The 21,856-nt window shown below is 41.9% G+C and overlaps 2 protein-coding genes across 4 annotated transcripts in view; both read right to left on the reverse strand.

Annotated features, from left to right (window-relative positions):
- Positions 1-10,729, reverse strand: part of PTPDC1 (protein tyrosine phosphatase domain containing 1) — a 74,221-nt gene extending 63,492 nt beyond the window's left edge. The window contains exons 1-2 of the mRNA XM_077277791.1: positions 10,709-10,729; positions 4,036-4,151 (exon numbers count right to left, since the gene is read on the reverse strand). The gene's annotated coding sequence lies outside the window, so the exon portion shown is untranslated. The remainder of the gene's footprint in view (positions 1-4,035; positions 4,152-10,708) is intronic.
- Positions 1-10,781, reverse strand: part of BOD1 (biorientation of chromosomes in cell division 1) — a 32,750-nt gene extending 21,969 nt beyond the window's left edge. Inside the window, exon 1 of one of the 3 annotated variants that reach the window (XM_077277795.1) lies at positions 10,709-10,781. The gene's annotated coding sequence lies outside the window, so the exon portion shown is untranslated. Of the gene's footprint in view, positions 1-4,035; positions 4,158-10,708 lie in introns of those variants that run through there. The other 2 variants (XM_077277794.1, XM_077277793.1) reach the window with 2 other exon arrangements.
- Between the last annotated feature and the right edge of the window lie 11,075 nt (positions 10,782-21,856).

The following is a 21,856-nucleotide window of genomic DNA, read 5'->3' on the forward strand; positions in this document are numbered from 1 at the left end:
GCTTTTACAGGGACTTATGGGCGGCTATAGGGGGGCGCGCAAGCTCCTGTAAACAAACCTCCTCTGCCATCCTGGTAAAAAAAAAATAAGCATGGCTTCCGTCAAGTGTAGCATGCCACGAGTTCTGCCCTTGAACAATGTGCCTTCCCTCTGCATGACAACTCTGCGAAAAGTTGGCAAGATGGAGGCTGTGTTCATTGGGGTTTTGGTGCCCACACATATGTAAAGCTCCCGGTAGGCATATGTACGCTATCTGGTCCCCATGTAGTGGGATACATTGCAGCCTTCCTCTGGGGGTATATCCCAGGAGTTCCCCCCCCTAGTAGCACACACGTCAACATTCACCCCAAAGCTATGTTCCCATATCGCAAAAATGCAGATTTTCTATTGCGCATTTGTGGACAATCTGCGGCATTTTACAGGACCATGTCATTTTAGGAAATCACCTGAAGGGGCGGCGAAACATAAATAAACCAGAGCTGAGGGATTGAGATCAGCACCAGACCAACTTATGCCGTCAATGTCCATGTGAATTTTTACCCTTTTCCAAAGCAAAGGACAAAATGTTGTGGCTCCTCCACTATGGATATCTACTGCCGCGGGTGTCACTACAGGACCTCTGCATGTAACCCAATAGTCCATCTAGACACCAGCACAATCTACAAGAATAGTTACATTCTGAATCCCCTCAACACAAAATGAAAGGGGGTTGTGCAGAAGCAAAAAAAATGTATTTTTTTTTTTCAAAAACAGCGCCACACTTTTGCCTATAGACTGTGCGTGGAAATGCAGGTCAGCCCATTCACTTCGCTGTTTTTTTAAAGATAAAGCAGCCATGTTATTCTAATGCAGGATGAACCCCTATTAAGCTGGTGGAGAAGCACAGGGGGGTTTATTAGGGCAATGTTGTAAGACTAAAGAAAAGTCCTTTCACATAGTTTTCGAATTGTACAAAAGGGCAATAAAAACCTTTAGGAATTTTTAAGAGATGAGAGCCCAACAAATGCGGATTAAAGTACCCAATAAACATCTATCGCACATCGTGGAGCAAAACCGGTAGCTAAAGAAGCTCCTGTCACAAGCAGTGTTTCTCAGCAAAGGTAAGGATATGTTAACAGTATGTTTTTTTAAGGAAGGGCTTTTTTTTCTTTTTTTTTTTTAAACAAAATATATTTTATAATATTATATATACAGAATTTAAAGTGAATCAGATCAAAAAATCCACATAAGGAAAAGGCGATGTGATTTGTTTCCTAGTGCAGTCTTCTCTAAACTTTACAGTTAAGTCAAAAGGCTGCAAAAAAACTGTAAAAATAATAATAATAATAATAATTTAACATAGTAATTTATACAAAAAATATATATATTTTATTACTGTTTTAAATTATTATTAATAATATAAATAATAATATTATTAATAATATTTTTTTTTAAATAGTTTGGTAATTTAAACAAAAAAATATATATTTTTTTGCTTGTTTAAATTACTAAATTGTTAATTATTGAAAAAAATTTAGATTTTTCCTTTTTCCACCTACAAAAAAACAATCCAATTCTACAACCAAGCAGCCCAATCCAAAACCAGGACTGTAATCTAGAGAAAGAAAGATTTGAGCCAGTCATACATTTGACTTTTTTTTTTTTTTTTTTTTTTTTAAACTGCAAATACTAATATGAAACTGATTGACATGCTTCCAAAAGCTTATGGAGCAACCAACATTATTATTATTTTTTGTATTTATAAATCAGTAATGCATGTAAAAACAAGGAACTTTGTGATATATCTTATAAGGGAAATCGGCTTCTTTCTCCTCCTGGATTGAGGTTTCTCAAAATTATCAATTCATGGGTAAAATCTGTCTTCAGTGAATACAGATTTTTAAGTCAACATTAACATTTTTCTACCATTCTATTAATCTAGAACATCAAGTTATCTACACTCTTGTCCGAGTCTACCAATCATCATTTAATACATTAAAAGATAACTTTTCACTTGTCACAATAATTAGTTGTTTTTTTTAACCTGGTGTAAGTGCCGCTGTTCTCCCGAATCCGGTGACGTTTTTCTTTTGCTTCTGAGCTGCTCCATTTCTGAGATATGGCCTCCTGAACCCAAAGTAAGTCTTTTGTTAGCCAAGTGGGCGAGGTCCTCAAGAAAACTCCCACTTGAGGGTCACACCCACTTGGCTAACAAGACTAGATTTACGTACAGGTAAGAGAAGGTCATACCTCAGGATCGGAGAGGCGCAGAAACTAAAGAAAAGCATCGCCGGATTCAGGAGAACAGCGGCATTTACACCAGGTAAAACAATTACATATTTAGGGCAAGGGACAGGGGCAGTGTACACGGTAAAGATTGGAATGGGAGAACTTTATGGACGCGCCTCTTCCACAAATCAACAAACATGGCAAAACGTTAGAATAACATGGATCAGAAAATCAAATGTACAATCGAAAATGGTATCTGATCTGCAGGCAGGATGTTTTAGAGACGGAGGAGATCAAATTTATATAGATTTTTGTGGGAAAAGTTTCAATATAACATGCATTTTTTGCAGTGAAATCTGTGTTTATATACATAAGAGTCCAGTGGGCGGTCCTATCAGTGATTGACACGTCTTCCATGTATGACTGTGCCTGCAGAAATAGCTGTCAATCACAAGTAGGACCGCCCACCGGACTCCTAGGCACCAATACCAGGGATTTCAATAAAATACACTCTCTTTTATCACTAACTATATATTATTCTGCTCAGTTTCTCTATGCCATGCTGTCCACAGATCAAAGTACAACGTGAAAGGTTCCCTTTAAGGACAATATTACCCCTCACCATACTCCCAATGACTTCAATGAAAATAGTAGTGGTCTTTAAAGGGGTTTCCCCGTTATTGCACATTAACCCCTATCCACACAATAGGAGATAAATTGCTGAACGCTGGGGGTCCAAACTTTGTGACCCCAAGTGATCCTGGAAACATGATCGAGAACAGGCCTCTGCAGAGCTGCATCTTGAATGGCGAGGATGTGCGCACTCGGCCATTTATTTGAGTACAGTGCTCCACTATTTCCAGCAGTCTCATAGACAATGAACGTGTGCAGAGCACATCTGCTCCATTCATGTGGCTGCAGAGGCCTGTTTTCAGGATTACTGTGTGAGCCAGACAAGCAGGAGCCAGACAAGCAGGAGCCAGACAAGCAGGAGCCAGACAAGCAGGAGCCAGACAAGCAGGAGCCAGACAAGCAGGAGCCAGACAAGCAGGAGCCAGACAAGCAGGAGCCAGACAAGCAGGAGCCAGACAAGCAGGAGCCAGACAAGCAGGAGCCAGACAAGCAGGAGCCAGACAAGCAGGAGCCAGACAAGCAGGAGCCAGACAAGCAGGAGCCAGACAAGCAGGAGCCAGACAAGCAGGAGCCAGACAAGCAGGAGCCAGACAAGCAGGAGCCAGACAAGCAGGAGCCAGACAAGCAGGAGCCAGACAAGCAGGAGCCAGACAAGCAGGAGCCAGACAAGCAGGAGCCAGACAAGCAGGAGCCAGACAAGCAGGACCTTACTCCGCTATATGGATAGGGGATAACTTGCAATTTTTAGACGACCCCTTTAAGGGTATGTTCACATAGAGGATCTGTTCCAGACGTTTCCTTCCATACATGTGAATGTGGTTATTTCTGCAGATCAATGGGGCAGTTGTGCTCATTTTGGTAACACTGAGCGCAGTCAGCCATTTTTGGGGCCTTTTTCTTACAGGATTAACTTTTACCCAAATTGCTTCCCATAACAGCTCATAAGAACAATCTAACGCTTCCGGGTCGCTGTGTCACCGACCCCGACTCTCGCTGTGGGACCATATGATGGACCGAGCTGACCGTCGCCCATAGTTCCATGCAGTGCCAGACTTATGGATGAATCTGGAGAAGATGCTCAGCCCAGGCATGGCTTTTTGACCCTTTTTTGGCATTTGACGTTGATGCCGATGCCAGGCGCTGTGATATTGCTACACGTGCAGTGCATGGAGTGTAGAGGAGGCGGCAGCTCACCTATCACCAGGGGCAGCGGCGGGCAGCACCGAGCGGCGGCAGGTCAGGAGACATTCCACGCACAAGTAGATATCGGTCGTCACAGCAACGGTTCAGAACGGGGCAACCACCGCTGCCTGCTGTCAAGAGAAGCAACAGATGAATAAAACTCCCGGGGGGCCGCACAGACACCCAACACCATTACTAAGCAAATATTTACCCAGCAGAGGCGGCTGTGGACAATCAAGATCGCCGATTACTAAAACCACATAGCTCTTACCATGATGTTTAAAGGGGTTGTACATCTTTCTGGATATTTTTTTATTTTATTTTTTTTTATTAAATGCATGTATTCGGGGCTAAAAATCATTTTTACAATTGGGTTTCATTCAAAATTTTGCACCGTTTTTGGCTTTTACAGGCTCTTTGTGTTTCATCAATCAGCTGAGATGAGGACAGGTAAGCTGCCAGTGAGACCATCATAGGGAGCTCACTGATGGATTCTCAGTTAACTCATTCTGCAATCAGAAATAGACAGTGCAACTCAGAGGCTATAGAAAGAATTTTTTTTATTTAAAGGACACTCAATCGCAACAATTTTTAGCCCCAATTACCGTACATGCATTTGTTAAAATAAATAAAAAAAAAAAAAGTGGAAAACCCCTTTATCTGAGTCATACACATGAGATAAATGCGGGCAGACCACGATGTCTCCTGACCTCCCCTTGAGTGTTACTTCATGGGTATCCAACGGGAGAAAAGTCACTGACAGAGGCGTGTGCAGCAGTTCTCTCCCCTGAAAACAAAGGGGTCAGTTGCTAAAATCCCTAATGTCCGATCCTTCTCTCCCCCTGACCCCCAATGTGCAGACGCTCCAGCCAACCTTCACCTAATGTGCATGCCCGTACACCTGTGGTGCCTTAACCCCCCTCCAGCCTAAACTATATGAATGGGCTGTGTTAATACCCTTAAAGGGGAACATATTACTAAAAAAATGTTTACATTTAGTCAATGGAATCTGAATGTGACCCAACATTCTCAATGAATCCAGATCTAGTCGCAGGTTGCATGCCCCCATGGATGCAGATTGGACGCAGATTTGGCTGGGGGTCAAAGTCAAATCCCAGCTTTAAAAAAGGGTAAAAATCCACAACAGAGATAGATGCCAAAAAATACAAAGCTGAAAAATTCCGCATGACAGTAATCTGCAGACCGTCTCTGCATTACTTGTCCTCTAATGTGTCACTCAGGGGTATGAGGGACCCTGGCAATGCTACAGGTGCTGAAAATGAAGGTCCCTGGAAGGCAGGACGAACAGGTGTCAACTAGTGGGGAGTGAACGTGCTGGGATAAGGTGTTATCTGAGCATGCTCAGGTGCTGAGTGACTTCAGCGTGCTCGAATAATATGTTCAACTCCCTGCGGCCGCATGTGCACAATGCATGCAGGACTGCCTGATTGTTAGACATGCAAAAGCAGGGAGTTAAACATATTATTGGAGCATGCTGATGTCACTCAGCACCTGAGCATGCTCAGATAACACCTTATCCCAGCACGTTCACTCATCACTAGTGCCGACCTACGTATACATATAAAGAGATAGATATATATAGTAGTGTGCGCATAGACATGTAACCAGTGGCATATATAGTGTATATAGTACAGTATGCATACACTAGTGTTTGCCAATCTCCAGTCCTCACAGCCCCCCCACACGTTTTCAGGATTTTTTTAGTATTACAAAAGGTGATAGAATTATTATTAAGGAATCCAGAAATGCCAATGGTTCCTTCACCTACAACAGTAAGGAAATCCTGAAAACGTGATGTGTTGGGGGCTGTGAGGAAACACTTATGTATGGCGAGTTACCTATATTTATTCACACACATCAGTATGTGTACAGTGAGTAGTGTATATATCACAGTATATGTAGTATATATATATATATATATATATATATATATATATATATATCTAATATATAAAGCTGAATGTGTGTGTGTGTGTATGTATGTATGTATGTATGTATGTCCGGGATTGGCATCTGAACCGTAGCAGCTACAGCCACAAAATTTTGCACAGTCACACGTCTGGACCCCGAGAGCGTCATAGGCTATGTTGTGAGGTGAAATTTTAACCCCGCGCTTTCCAATTCACCAAACAATTTTCCCCCTATCTACATAATGGGGAAAAAGTGAAAGGAAAAGTGTTGGAGGCGTCGCAGCTACAGGCACAAAATTTTGCACAGTCACACGTCTGGACCCTGAGAGCGTCAAAGCTATATTGTGAGGTGAAATTTTAACCCCGCGCTTTCCAAGTCACCAAACAATTTTGCCCCTATCTACATAATGGGGAAAAAATGAAAGGAAAAGTGTTGGAGGCAAATTAACAGCTGCCAGATGTGAACAAGGGGGACTTAAAGAATGACAGCGATGGCACCAAAGAGTATATACTGTACAGTTGCTAAGGTGGGGCCCCAACATGGGATAATCACACCACCACGGGGATATGAACACACACACAAAATGCGCCACACACTACCACGTGCTCGAACACATATACCACCCTCAGTGCACATTTCACCACACATACACCAACCTCGCCACATAAAAGTAGAAACACAAAAGTCGCCGCTCAAAACTCGCCACGCGCAAAACTCTCCACATGCAAAACTCGCCACACGTGCAAAACTCGCCACACGCAAAACTTGCACACGCAGAAAAATTGCCACACGCAGAAAAATTGCCACATGCACAAAAGTTGCAACACATGCAAAAGTTGCCTCACACAAAACTTGCACATACTCAAAAGGCACCACACATAAAACTCGCCACGCGCAAAACTCGCCATGCGCAAAACTTGCTGCACACAACTTGCTACACTAACCTGTCACATGCAACTCGACACACAAAAAGTTGCTACACGCATGTCGCCACACAAAACTCATCTCACAAAAGTCCCTACATGCATGTCGCCACACGCAACTCAACACACACAACTTGACACACGAAACTCGCCCTAAAACACACACAAGTCTGGTATCCTTCAAAAATAAAAATCTGATTAATAAGCAGACAAACTACAAGAGCAACAAATGTACCATATAGGAATCCGGCAGCTGTCAGTCACATGACCAGTCTATTATGTGTATGTGTGAGCTAATATATACTGCCAGGGGGTGGGCTTACTGTTGGCTGGGGATTTATCAGGCTGCCATTTTAGCTTACAAATACTGAGGTAAAAATACTGACCAAATAACGTGTGAACGAGGGCTAATACAGGAGGAGATGGCATACAGCTATATACTATATACAGGAGATGACACACAGGTATATACTATTTACAGGGGAGATGACACACAGGTATATACTATATACAGGAGGAGATGACACACAGATATATACTATATACAGGAGAGATGACACACAGGTATATACTATATAGAGGAGGAGATGACATACAGGTACATACTACATACAGGAGGAGATGACATACAGGTATATACTATATACAGGAGGAGATGACACAGGTATATACTATATACAGGAGCAGATTACCTACAGGTATATAGTATATACAGGAGGAGATGACACAGGTATATGCTATGTATAGGAGGAGATGACATACAGGTATATACTATATACAGGAGATGACACACAGATATATACTATATATAGGTGAGATGACACACAGGTATATACTATATACAGGAGATTACATACAGGTATATCTAATATATAAAGCTGAATGTGTGTATGTATGTATGTGTGTATGTCCGGGATTGGCATCTGTACCGTCGCAGCTACAGCCACAAAATTTTGCACAGTCACACGTCTGGACCCCGAGAGCGTCATAGGCTATGTTGTGAGGTGAAATTTTAACCCCGCGCGTTCCAATTCACCAAACAATTTTGCTCCTATCTACATAATGGGGAAAAAGTGAAGGGAAAAGTGTTGGAGGAAAATTGACAGCTGCCAGATGTGAACAATGAGGACTTAAAGAATGAGAGCGATGGCGACAAAGAGTATATACCGTACAGTTGCTAAGGTGGGGCCCCGACATGGGATACTCACCACACACGGGGATATGAACACAAACACAAAATGCGCCACACACTACCACGTGCTTGAACACATATACCACCCTCAGCACACATTTCACCACACACACACACCAACCTCGCCACATAAAAGTCGAAACACAAAAGTCACCACTCAAAACTCGCTACATGCAAAACTCGCCATATGCAAAACTAGGCTCACGCAAAACTCGCCACACGTGCAAAACTCACCTCATGGAAAACTCACCTCATGCAAAACTTGCACACACAGAAAAATTGCCACATGTACAAAAGTTGCACCACATGCAAAAGTTGCCTCACACAAAACTTGCACATACTCAAAATGCACCACACATAAAACTCGCCACGCGCAAAACTCGCCATGCACAAATCTTGCTGCACACAACTTGCTACACTAACCTGTCACATGCAACTCAACACACAAAATGTTGCTACACGCATGTCGCCACACAAAACTCATCTCACAAAAGTCGCTACATGCATGTCGCCACACGCAACTCAACACACACAACTTGACACATAAAACTCGCCCTAAAACACACACAAGTCTGGTATTGTCCTTCAAAAATAAAAATCTGATTAATAAGCAAACTACAAGAGCAACAAATGTACCATATAGGAAATACGGCAGCTGTCAGTCACATGACCTGTCTATTATGTGTATGTGTGAGCTAATATATACTGCCAGGGGGGAGGGCTTCCTGTTGGCTGGGGATTTATCAGGCTGCCAATAGCAACCAATCACAGCTCAGCTTCTATTTTGCTACAGTTAATTAACCTGAGCTCTGATTGGTTAATATAGGCAACAAAGACATTCTCAGTATAACAAAGCTAATATATGTTGTGAAATGCTTCTATTTGCTTAGTTTTTGCCTTTTAATAATTACATTTCTATCTATTTGTTTTGTGGTTTTTGTGTGCAGAATAAATTTTTGTTAACACATTCTATTTTGCTAACAGCAGTCATTAACCCGGGCGAAGCCGGGTAGTACAGCTAGTGTATATATATATATATATATATATATATATATATATATATATATATATATATATATATATATATATATATAAACTCCCTAATAGAGATCGATTATATAAATCAGGAAGCATAAAGGATATAGATTGTAACCTCTTACAGGCAGGGTCGTCATTATCTTTGCTTTACTTACTGTGTTATTTTTAATATTGTTACTTATGACTTGTATATGAAGTGTTGAGTTGTAGAGCGCTGTGGAATATGTTGGTGCTATAAACATTATTACAGTGTATAGATAAATAGATCTAGAGAGAGACGCACAGGCTCAGATTGGCCCACAGGTGAACAGGTCGATCCTCCGGTAGGCCCCGCTGAGGCAGTCCTGATGAGCAGGGTTATTACACATGATGCACTATTTGCAGAAATATTATATTCTAATTATTCAGGACACGAGCGAGACCGTGTAATATTATACACAAGCAAAAGTACATGTGCATACTATTGTCAGGTCTCTCGTATGCAGCTGAACATTGGGCCCCAGGAGTCCATACTGGGGGTCTATGCCACCCCAGTCCCACACTGGCTGTGTGTGTGTGTGTGTGTGTGTGTGTGTGTGTGTGTGTGTGTGTGTGTGTGTGTGTGTGTGTGTGTGTGTATATATTAGTCATAGACTGCAAGAAAGACAGCCATGATATCCCATGGACTTCCTTAGCCCCCAACCTGTACCCCATCCATCGTTCCTACAGTCCCCATCCATTATCCCCACAGCCCTTCTCTACACGTGCTTTGGCAAAACTAATGTTTATTTGGTCCTGTCAATAAAGCTTCTTTGAATTTGAATTATATATTACACTATGTGTGCATATATGTAAGGAGCAGCATATATAGTGTATATATTACATGTATAAGTAGTGTGTATAGTATATGGCGGGTCACACATGTAGTGTAGGGTATACTGCAGCATGTATAGTGAGTGCACATATATAGTGTATATATTACATGTATAAGTAGTGTGTATATAGTATATGGCGGGTCACATGTAGTGTAGGGTATACTGCAGCATGTATAGTGAGTGCACATATATAGTGTATATATTACATGTATAAGTAGTGTGTATATAGTATATGGCGGGTCACATGTAGTGTAGGGTATACTGCAGCATGTATAGTGAGCGCACATATATAGTGTATATGTTACAGTATTTATACAAGTCATGTGCAGATATAGAGATAGATAGATATATATATATATATATATATATATATATATATATATATATATATATATAAATATATATATTAGTCACACACTCACTATATAGCACAGCACAGCCATGTGCACGCTCCTGTACCATGTGCACGCTCCTGTACCATGTGCACGCTCCTGTACCATTTCCCCGCTTCCTGCACCATTTCCCCGCTTCCTGCACCATTTCCCCGCTTCCTGCACCATTCCCCCGCTTCCTGCACCATTCCCCCGCTTCCTGCATTATTTGCCCGTCTCCCTTTGTGCACAGAGGGGCCTGCCGCACACCTCACAGCTGATGTGACCACCCTGCAGCAGGTGACCAGCACTGCCCGGCGCCCCGTCCCCCGCCCCGACCACCAGGCTGCCCGGGCTCCGCAGTCGGCGCGTTACCTGGTGCCCAGCAGCGTCCACTTTCTTCCTCCTTTCTTCCTGCAGGCAGCAGAAGGTGCCATGTGCGGAGGGGAGGGGCTCTACCTGGCCCCGCCCCCCACTTCGGAGACTGTGAGCGGCTCAGCGCTGGATACTAGCTCGGCTATTGGTGCGCACACGGTCACGTGGCCTGATGTGACGTCATGGTGGGGCCGCTTGTAGGTCTGTGCCGGGGATTGTAACCCCTTGTATTAGCGGCTTCAGCTTTCCCGGCTGCTGCAGGTAATACTATTCATCTGCGCATGCTCGTTCACATCGCAGCTGTTATTATGGTGACTACCGAAGATGTTACGTGAGCTGTCACTCAGCTTTATTTATACTGTGTCATAGTGACAAAGCCTGCTATGATACCGCATAACTAGGTACCAGGACCCTGGGAAAAGCTGGGTGCCACAAGGTGGTGCCTCCTAGTGCGTACAATGTTGCATAATTGTCAAATTTCGCAAAGGGACATCAGCTTACAACACAGTAGGACTAGGAAGGCAGGGCCACAGCCTGCAAGTCATGCTCAGTTTTTGGCCTCATTCCCCACGCATTATGTAGGACTGGTGACTGGTCCTAACTTGGGATTTTTTTTTAACAAAAATGTCTGTATTTGGGGCTAAAACTGCTGTTTGAAAATGGTTTTCAATAAAAATCTGCACAACTTTGCTTATCCAGGCTCTTTGTTTCTTGCAAATTCACCTTTCATGTGATCTGTGGTCATAAATCATCTGAGAAGAGCTCAGGAAAAGACAGATAAAAGAGTTACAGCCTATCCCATCATCCAATGTGAGTGAGCTCACTGACAGATTCTCAGTTAGCCCATTCTGCAGCCAGTAATAGACATCACCACACAAAGCCTAGACGAGATTATGTCAAATTTGTAATGAAACCAAATTGCAAACATTTTTATAGACATAAACTAAAATGTCCCCAAAGTGAGACGACCTAAAGCCTCCAAACCAGTCTGCACCCAAAATACGGACCTAACGGGACTTCTTAATACAAGTGTCCCACTAAGCCCTGACTTCTGCGACACGCTGCACTTCTTTTTAGGTTCCGTTCACACCATTTTGTTTTTACGAACAGACAAATGGAATTAATGTAAAAAAAAAAATAATCCATTGCATAACGGATGTAAACAGAAGCAGAGGGGTCACGTGTGATCATTATGGGGTCCGTCCGGGTTCCGTTAGGCGTTATTTTTAGAAAGGATAAAGAGTTCTTCTCGCTGCACTCTCTGCTCCGATCAAAAAACAACCTATAAGAGAACCCAGACGGACCCTGTTAGGAATCACTGAGGCCCCTCTGCTGCCGTTCACATCAGTTGTGCACCTGACATTATTTCCGTTTGCCCGTTTCTAAAAACGGGAATAAATTAAATATCAAAACGGAAGTGTAAATGTAGGCCAAAAATTGCAGTGGAACCCTACACGCACCACAATATGGATCCCATTTTCGTATCCTTCAGAGTCGGAGATCAGTAATGCATGTAGGGGATCAGACCGTAACTTTCTCTTGCAATTTTCATACTAAAAAAAATTGGTGTACATTCTGATACAAACCGTACTGCCAAAATATTCTCCTCAGCATTGCTTCCACGGAAGAATACCCAGCTTTACAAAATTACCATATGACATGGAGTCGTCTACGGCCACATACTCCTCCGTTTATGCCTCTGTACCACTATGCCTCTGGAACCGTACATGTGCCGCAATGTGGATCCCTTTTTCTTATCCTTCAGAGTCGGAGATCAGTAATGCACCTAGGGGCTCATACCATAAGTTTCTCTTGCAATTTTCATACTAAAAAAAATTGGTGTACGTTCTGATACAAACCGTACTGCCAAAATATTCTCCTCAGCATTGCTTCCACGGAAGAATACGCAGCTTTACAAAATTACCATATGACATGGAGTCGTCTACGGCCACATACTCCTCCGTTTACGCCTCTTTACCACTATCCGTGCTCAGTGTCGGACTGGAGTGCCAAGGGCCCAACAGAAACCAACTCTAGGTCCCCACTTTTCAGCTACATTATCCTGAACCACAAATTTATAAAATAATGAGCTGTGTAGATTGTTAAATGAATTAGATGCCACCTGTGTCCATAGCTGTTTAAGTATATAGTGCCAAGTACTGTTCATGGCCCACTCTTACAGAACGGCCCACCGGAGAATTACCCGGTTCTCCAGTGAGCCAGTCCATACCTGTCTGTGTACCCTGCTTGGACAATTTGGAGCACTCCGCAACAATTATTAGTGAAAATTTAACTTTTTCTCATTATAGGGCCAACAATCCATTATCTCTATATACTTCCCATAAATCCAGGGTTCACTCACTGGCCCCTAAAAATCAACCATTATCCTTACTCAAACCTGCACTAATAAGGGGTAAAATCCACACAAATTGTGAGGAACTGCAAAAGGTAAGACTGTGGCAACATTTGCTATGAGACTAACCCATGTCGGCGTTCTCATTCCTGGATAGAAGCCTTTTCTATCCTAGCAACCAGAAAATCTTCTGGGACTTCTGATATAATGAACACAACAGATAATGTCGTAGAGAAATCCACTCTGTACTTATCTGCGCTATCATTTTTCTTACCAGAAGTATTATATAACTCGAATTTTAGATTTGATTCTCAAAGGGCGGAGATATTGGGCAAAGGTGAAAGAATTGTTCCAATATTTTTTAAAATCTGTAGTACATATAGCCTGCTGGTCACTTGCCTCTAGTCCAGGGGTCCCCAACCTGTAGCTCGGGAGCCACATATGGCTCGCGGTCCCATGAATTGTGGCTCGCGGCTGTCTGTCAGCTTGGTGCATTAGTTCCAGTTCTAGCAAACAGGTATGAAGAGCACATCTGAAAATGGTGAATTTTGTGAGCAGCCTGGACAGAAGAGCTGATCTGGATGTACTGGTCTTAGGGGTTTTGAGATGATTTACGTATGGTATGCTGGAGACAAGATGATACCACCTGTCAGAGGAGGTGTTTGAAGCTGGATGTGACAGTGTCTTGGGAGTGCTTTATAGGAGAATACTGAATGTGGGGTATTGTGGGATCCCCTGGATCTTTGTATACTGCTTTGGGGTGATTTTTTGTGGAAAAGCTTTAGTTACCATTATGACTGTAATGGGGGCTTTGGTTGCCACTATTGTGAGGGGGCGGGAGTTGAATGTGGCTCGCAACCCTCTGTCAAGGCTGGATGTGGCTCTCAAGGTCAGAAACGTTGGGGACCTCTGCTCTAGTCTATGGGGGTACTTGTGGTACTCCAAGCCTTGTTTTGGTCTCAAGCTTCTGGGTTTTTTTTTCTCAAGCCTTCCTCTGGCACAGTCATGGCGGTATGGTTGCAACCGTACTGCTGTCATGGACGCAATGTGGCAAGGATGTTAGTCTGTGTTCCTACATAGGGTTCCTGCTGGTTTTTTTAGGGCCACGGGCACACGTTGAGTATTTGGTGAATTTTTTACCTTCAGTATTTGTAAATCAAAACCAGGAGTGGGTGAAAAATACATAATCGGTGACTAGTGATGAGCGAATATACTCGTATGAATGATTTGCATCTGTTAGCCAACCTGAGTACATGTGGGGGTTGCCTGGTTGCTAGGGAATCCCCACATGTACTCAAGGTGTCTAACAGATGTAAATCATTCAGCTGCTGCGATGAAAACTAAATCTCTGAGCAGTCATAAATACTTGGAGACCACCTGAGCGTGCTCGGGAAAACCCGAGCAACGAGTATATTCGCTCCTCACTATCGGTGACATGTTTCTATTATATTTTTCCTTTGATTGTTCCACTCCTGGTTTTGGCTTACAAATACTGAGGTAAAAAACTCACCAATTACTCAACATGTGCACATAACCTTAAAATCCTGCCTGCTTACTTTACTAAAACAGTGGCTACAGGGAGAAAATGAATGTATATCCTCGCTGTAGCCGCTCGCTTTCAGTTATCAGGGTGGTGCAGGAGTCACTATACTGTGAGCGCGGCTGTAATCACTTTCCAGGACTTTGATTGACTGCCTGTTCTGCACACATATTATGTGGTGCAGGCTGTGAAAGTGCTGAGGAGTGATTAAAGCCGAGCTCACTGTTCAGTGAGTGGTGACTGTAGTCTCTCCCTCCACCGCCCCAATCACTGAAAGTCAGCGGCTGCAGGTTTAATATACTTTCATTTTCTCCCTGCAGCCTGTTCCAGTAAGATAGGCAGGCATGATTTTAATGCTATTTACCTGCATATTAATCCTATATGACATAAATATGTGTTGCTTTAGCACTCCTCTCCCGCCGTATACTAAATAAAATCACTCTGCCCCATTAGGCCATATTCCCATGTAGTTAAAACGATGCATTAACATCAAAATCTGTTGCATTAACAGTTCAAGCAAAGTGGATGTGATTTCATGAAAACTCCTATCCACCTGTTCACACAATGCAATTGCTGGTTTTTTTTTCATGAATTTTCAAAAATTATGGTAACATTTCTGTGTTTTTACTCAATTTTGGAAAATTTAAAAAAACAGCAGCACAATCACCCCTTGTAAATATGACCTGATCCTGTGGAACTTTGTTTTTTTCCCCTATAGGCTACTACTGGGAGCCTGAAAAAACCCACATAAAAGAAGCACAAAAAACTTTTTAAGTGTGGAATATTATAGACTATTATACTTTTTTTTTTTTACTACCAGACAGGTAGTTGCTACCTGTCTGTTCTTCCCGGCGCTGGCTCAGAGTGGTCACTGACCGCTCCTGCCTGTGATTCAGCTGCTCCACGTCAACAGACCAGCTCTTCCTCTTCTGGGCAGCTGTGTCGATGGGACATGACTGGTGACGTTATGCTGAGTGACAGCCAGCTCTTCGCACTTAGGCTGGAGACGCTGATCTGTCGATATGACATCAGATGAAGCTGCTGAATCGCTAGCATGAGCAGTCTGTGATCGCTCTGTTCTGGCAGAGATTGGCTCTGGTCACAACAGGCAGGTAGATGGCAACTACTAGCCTGTTAGCTTTTAGGCCATTAGTAAAAAAAAATTAAATAGTTTTGGATAAACCATTTAAGGCCATGTGGGCACGTTGAGTATTTGGTGATTTTTTTTACCTCAGTATTTGTAAGCTACAATAATTAGCAAATTAATAATTAAATCACTGTTGAGGGGCCAGGATCTGTTCTTTAGGTCTTGGTGCCCCTGTATGACTGGCCTAGGGAGATTGGAGATCGGTTGCCGGCTGGAGCTCGATACACGTGCTGCAGGTCTGATATCTATTGTCTGAATGTGAGGAACTGTTTTAAGCATTGTTATTGCCAGCTGGAGCTGGACATATGTGCTACGGTCATGGTATGGAGCATGGACTGTGACAACAGACTATACTGCCAGCAGACACAAAAGTGTGGGCCAACCAAAAGTTGGGAAACAGTGGCAGTGAACTATTGGCCCCAGGATGGGATCTTGTTGACTGGGGACTGAGGACATTGCATTGTGACTATACCCAAAATTGCTGTAACTCCATGGCTATAAGGGATAAAAATAGTTGCATTGTTAACCTAACTAGGTGATTATTACAACCCACAACCTCAGATCTTCACACTATGTATGGAGGAGTTCAGGGAGATATCTATCTATGGTGTATGGAGTCTTTGAGAGCGAATGCTGTGACAGCTATCTATTGTGTTTGGCCAGTTGAATAGCAAAGTCCTGCAGAATTTGGCTGGCAAGACTAATAGCCATAAATAAGCAGGTAATTAAAATGGAAGCTTCCTGCTCAGGCAAATTTATAGATGGCAAAGTTGCCAAGAAACAGATTATGTCAAATGCAAACACTGCCGTCCCTTCTTGTGAAGCTCCAGAATATTATGTACGTATCAGCATCTATCTATTATAACATCTCTATGGAATGTGATGTGAACATGGTAAACATGATAAGGAAAGAAATAAATCCAGTTCGGATAATCATGAACATGACAATACAACACTTCCAATTATACCGAGGCCGGTTATCCAGATCCAGTGATCTCATTGTAAAGATTGTGAAAACCTGCACTATTCCCAAAGCAGACTCAATACCCTTTTTTTCCAGCTTTTCCAAAAAAGCCAACTTTCCAACTGAGACCAACGTTTTCTGTGTTCACATGACCATAATGCATCCATATATTCTGGTCTATTTTACTAGCGGAATTCGAAGCCTGACCTGTGATAATGTCAGTTTGGGTCATGGAAATTGCAGACATTGAATGAGAACGTTTTCAGTGAATCCAGCGTCTACTAAGTCAAGAATGCCTTTTTACGGAAGTGATCAGCTCGACTAACCAGATGGCAGACACAAGCAGTGCAAATCGAATTTTCTCATCTCTAGTTTATCTACATATATTATGTACAGCATTCCCATAGTACTGTTCAAAAGTTTTTGGCAGGTATGGAAAAAAATGTTAGAAAGTAAGAATGCTTTAAAAAAATGGATCACAAGAGCTACCAGAATATCAAGGAATCACCTGCTACATTACAAAGCTAAAGAAGAAAATAACCGGGTGCCTCTAGTGGTCACCTATAATCCAAATCTGGAGGTGCTAAGGGGAGCTGCACGGAAATGACAACCTTTAGTACAAAACGGTGCCTGCTTACAATCCATTTTTCCAGACCCCCCACTACTGTGTTTCAGGCAGCCCCCAAATCTAAGAAGCATCATTATCAGAACTCCCTGTCCTCTCCAACAGCAGCAGGAACCTTTCCTTGCAACCAGAAAAAATGTAAAACCTGTCCATTTATAATGACCACGGACAAGATAAAGATCCCCAATTCACATCAGGACTACAAGATCCCAAGTACTTTCATCTGCGATACTTCTAATGTGGTGTACCTAATTATTTGTACTAAATGTCCAACTGGGGGCCTGTATGTGGGGGAGACAGGGCAGGAACTGAGAACAAGGATGAACTCTCATTGCCATACAATAAGAGAAAAAAAAATTGATCTACCTGTGGCAATACACTTTTGTCTCCCCGATCATAGCATTATGGACATGAAATTACTTGTATTAAAAGGTAACTTCAAATCTCAGAGAGACAGAAGAGTCAGGGAATATAAACTGATGATGAACTTTGACACTCTCAGTGCAGGAATGAATGTGTCGCATGGATTTATGTCTTTTTACATCAACTAAGGAACTAAGGAATTTGCCCATCAGACCATGTGGGGTCGTCATAACAGAACCAGACCCCAATCAGAGGACAATAAAACATTCACACTCCTTATCTATGAACTGCTCCAATATTTATGGACACAACTGTTTATTACTCACATAATGGTAATTCTGCTTCAATTCACCTGTCTTATCTATGGCATTTTTTCTGTGATGTGTTGTGAATAAATATGTGATTCTTCAGAATTTCTATTAGTCTACGCCTGATGAAGAGACCTGTGTGGTCTCGAAAGCTTGCAATTTGTTACCATCTTTTCAGTTAGCCATTAAAAGGTATCAACCACTAAGGACTCTCAATTCGAAATATTTTCTTAAAAATAGAGGTCTTAATAGTTTATTTTTATCAATTGATAAAATGCAAAGTGAATGAACAACATAGAAATGTAAATCACATCAATATTCTATGTGACTGCCCTTTGAATTCAAAAGCGTAGGAATTCTTCTAGGTGCACTTGCCAAAAGTCAGAGATTTTGTAGGATTATAAACAGGTATATGAATAACCAGTTGTATCAAACAGGTGATTATGATCATCATTTTCATATGTAGGTTGAAACATGGTCATTAATTGAAACAGAAACAGACTTGTGGGATTCATAAAAGTGAGTGAGGAAAAGCCAAACTCTGCTACAAAGGAGACGTTGTGGAAGACAGGTTCATATCACAGGTTATAAACTGCAATTAATGAATGCACATAAATTCCACTATTGCTACACACATGAAAATGTAGGGTATTTAGAAAACATTTTTTGTACAAAATCTGTAAAAGCCATCCAACCACGACAAGGTTCCCCTCATATGGATTGCTATGTTTGCGCAGCAACTAACTCTTCTGGATAATAGTTAGTATACTGAAAATGCAACTGACTCTTTTGGTTCCAGTAAAGAGTAGAGATCCTGAACTCGCAGTCCCTAGCGGTTCCTGCGTGAACAGAAATTACCTTAACTGCAAACTAGAAGATGGCAAAGCGGACCTAATCTGAATAAAAGTCCGTTGAGCGCATCACGTTCCTTCTAAAGAACAGGAGGGCAGAGTAGAGTGTGAATTACCTACAAAAGGGAAAGTGTGCTGAAAAAGGAAAGATCCCAAAGTGAGTAGAATAAACGACGAAATACAAAATAAAGTACAAAGTACAGGCAGATAATATGCCACTTACTTCCTAGAAAGCAACAGAAGATAGGTGCAGAGTAACTTATGGAAACCTCAAAGAGAAAACCTTTAGCTGGAATTTCCCTGACTGGATTTAACAAAAACAGAATATCTGAACACCTATATGAAACCACCAGCAGGAAATACCAGCAGAGGGGAGAGAATATAAAGCTGCACCTGAAAGTACCTGAAAACACCTGTTACCCTGAAGACACTGGAGAAAGGTTAACAGAAACAAAACACCCAGGGAAAAGGTGTGTCTGCAGTGCCTCAGTGGAAAGAGAAGCCAACAACAAAACACGGGCTCAAGAGTTCAAATCCAGGAGCGTAATATGGATGGTTCCTAACTCTAGTGACTCACCTCTCCATGTGCCTAACCAAGCCTCAAATTAAATCGTTCTTTCTCAGTTTTCCCAGACAAGTGTTAATTAGAGGTAAGCCTGGATCATATGTCTATCCTATATCTCCAATCAATTAATTGATCCTAAGTTGAAGTTACCTAGGGAGAGTTAAAAATTAGGCAAATATTAAAAAAAGTTTGAAAATATAAACAAAAGTAAAAATTATATAATAGTTTAAATATTCCCCTCTTTACCTCCTTCCAAAAAGATTTGATATCACCATGCCTGAAAAAGTCAGATCTATAAATATATAAAATTATTTAAACCATACATTAAACGTCAAAAAGAAAATAAAATCGAAAAGCTAGAAGTGACATTTTTTGATTACCACACTTACCAAGAAAATGCAGCAAAATTTGATCTAAATGTCATATCTACCCCCAAATGGTATCAATAAAAACATTATCTCAGCACGAACAAAACAATTCCTCACCCAGCTCCATGGATGGAAAAATAAAGTTGCGTATCTCAGAAAACAGTAATTGTCTCTTCATAGAGGAAGAGGATTAGAACTCTAGTGCCACCTATAGAAAGTAGCAATCCTAACAGTCAATATCCACTCTCTAACGAGCCTTGCCACATGACTTGGAATAAAGGCTAAAACCAAAATCTCAATTTGCAGACACTGCAAAGCAGCATTGCAGCTTAAAAGTCTCCTCAGCTTGACATGTCAGCCTTGACATGTCACTCTCCACAAGGAGAAATGCTACTCCTTGGATCCTGGTCAGACAACTCTCACCCAGCCAAACCAGATCTCACACTTTGCACTGATGAGGGGCAGTACCCCGAAACACAGTGTCTGCAAATTGAGATTTTCGTTTTGGCTTTTATCCTACGTCATGTGACAAGGCTCGTTAGAAAGTCTGTATTGACTTTTAGGATTGCTACGTCCTATAGGTGGCGCTAGAGTTCAAGTCCTCTAGTGCATTGCGGCTTAAAGGGAACCTGTCACCCCAAAAATGGAAGATGAGCTGCGGCCACCGGCATCAGGGGCTTAACTACAGCATTTTGTAATGCTGTAGATAAGCCCCCGATGTATCCTGAAAGATGAGAAAAAGAGGTTATATTATACTCACCCAGGGGCGGTCGCACTGCTGTCCGGGTCCGATGGGTGTCGCGGTCCGGTCCGGGGCCTCCTATCTTCTTACGATGACGTCCTCTTCTTATCTTCACGCTGCAGCTCCGGCACAATCATACTTTATCTGACCTGTTGAGGACAGAGCAAAGTACTGCAGTCCGCCTGTGCCGGACCGCGACACCCATCAGACCCGGACAGCAGCGGGACCGCCCCTGGGTGAGTATAATATAACCTCTTTTTCTCATCTTTCAGGTTACATTGGGGGCTTATCTACAGCATTAAAGAAAGCTGTAGATAAGCCCCTGCTGTTGGTGGCGGCAGCTCATCTTTGATTTTTGGGGTGACAGGTTCCCTTTAAAAGTCTTGTCACCTTGACTTGTCAGTCTTGGCATGTCACTCGCCACAAGAAGATACGTTACCCCTTTGGATCTCAGAAAATAGTGATATGGACATTTTTTTTTTTGCAAAAGTTTGGAATGCCGTAAAAGCAAAACCCAAAAAGCAAAGGTTGAATTGTGTTTTTTTTCACTATTTCAATCCACTTGGGTTTTTTCATCATATTTCAGTACATTATATGATAAAATGAATGGTGTCATTCAAAAGCTACAAATCATCCCGCAAAAAAAACAAGTCCTCATACGGATATGTTGACAGAAAAATACCAAATATTATGGCAGTTTGAAACAAGGGGAGGAAAAAAATGCAAAATGTCCAGGTCTTCACGGGGATAAATCTACCACCATGTCATGTTTTGTCAGCTGAACTTATTTGCTTGTAGAAAAGTATGAAACCTCTGTAACATTGCATAAATCTTATCATAATGAAGCAACAAACAGAAAACTCCTAGCACAATAATGTATGTTACAAATTAACATGTAAGGAATACTGATAAAATTAGTAAAAAAGATATCAACAGTAATAACCAAGCTTAATCCCTTCCTGACATTATAATAATAATAATAATTTTTATTTATATAGCGCCAACATATTCCGCAGCACTTTACAATTAAGCGAGGACATGTACAGACAATAAATTCAGTACGAGTTAAGACAATTTAAACAGTGACATTAGGAGTGAGGTCCCTGCTCGCAAGCTTACAATCTACAAGGAAATAGGGGGACACAATAGGTGAAAAGTGCTTGTTATTTCAGGTCTGGCAATTATAATACATAGGGATTTTCATACAAAGCTGCATGATCCGGTCATCATCCCGTGTGTTTAAGTGCAATAGTCAAGTATCAAGTGCAGTTATCATGTGCATGGAGGGTGTGGAGACAGATGAATAGTAGGGTGCAGATTCA

This window comes from Ranitomeya variabilis, chromosome 8 (assembly GCF_051348905.1).
Source record: "Ranitomeya variabilis isolate aRanVar5 chromosome 8, aRanVar5.hap1, whole genome shotgun sequence".
Lineage (NCBI taxonomy): Eukaryota > Metazoa > Chordata > Amphibia > Anura > Dendrobatidae > Ranitomeya > Ranitomeya variabilis.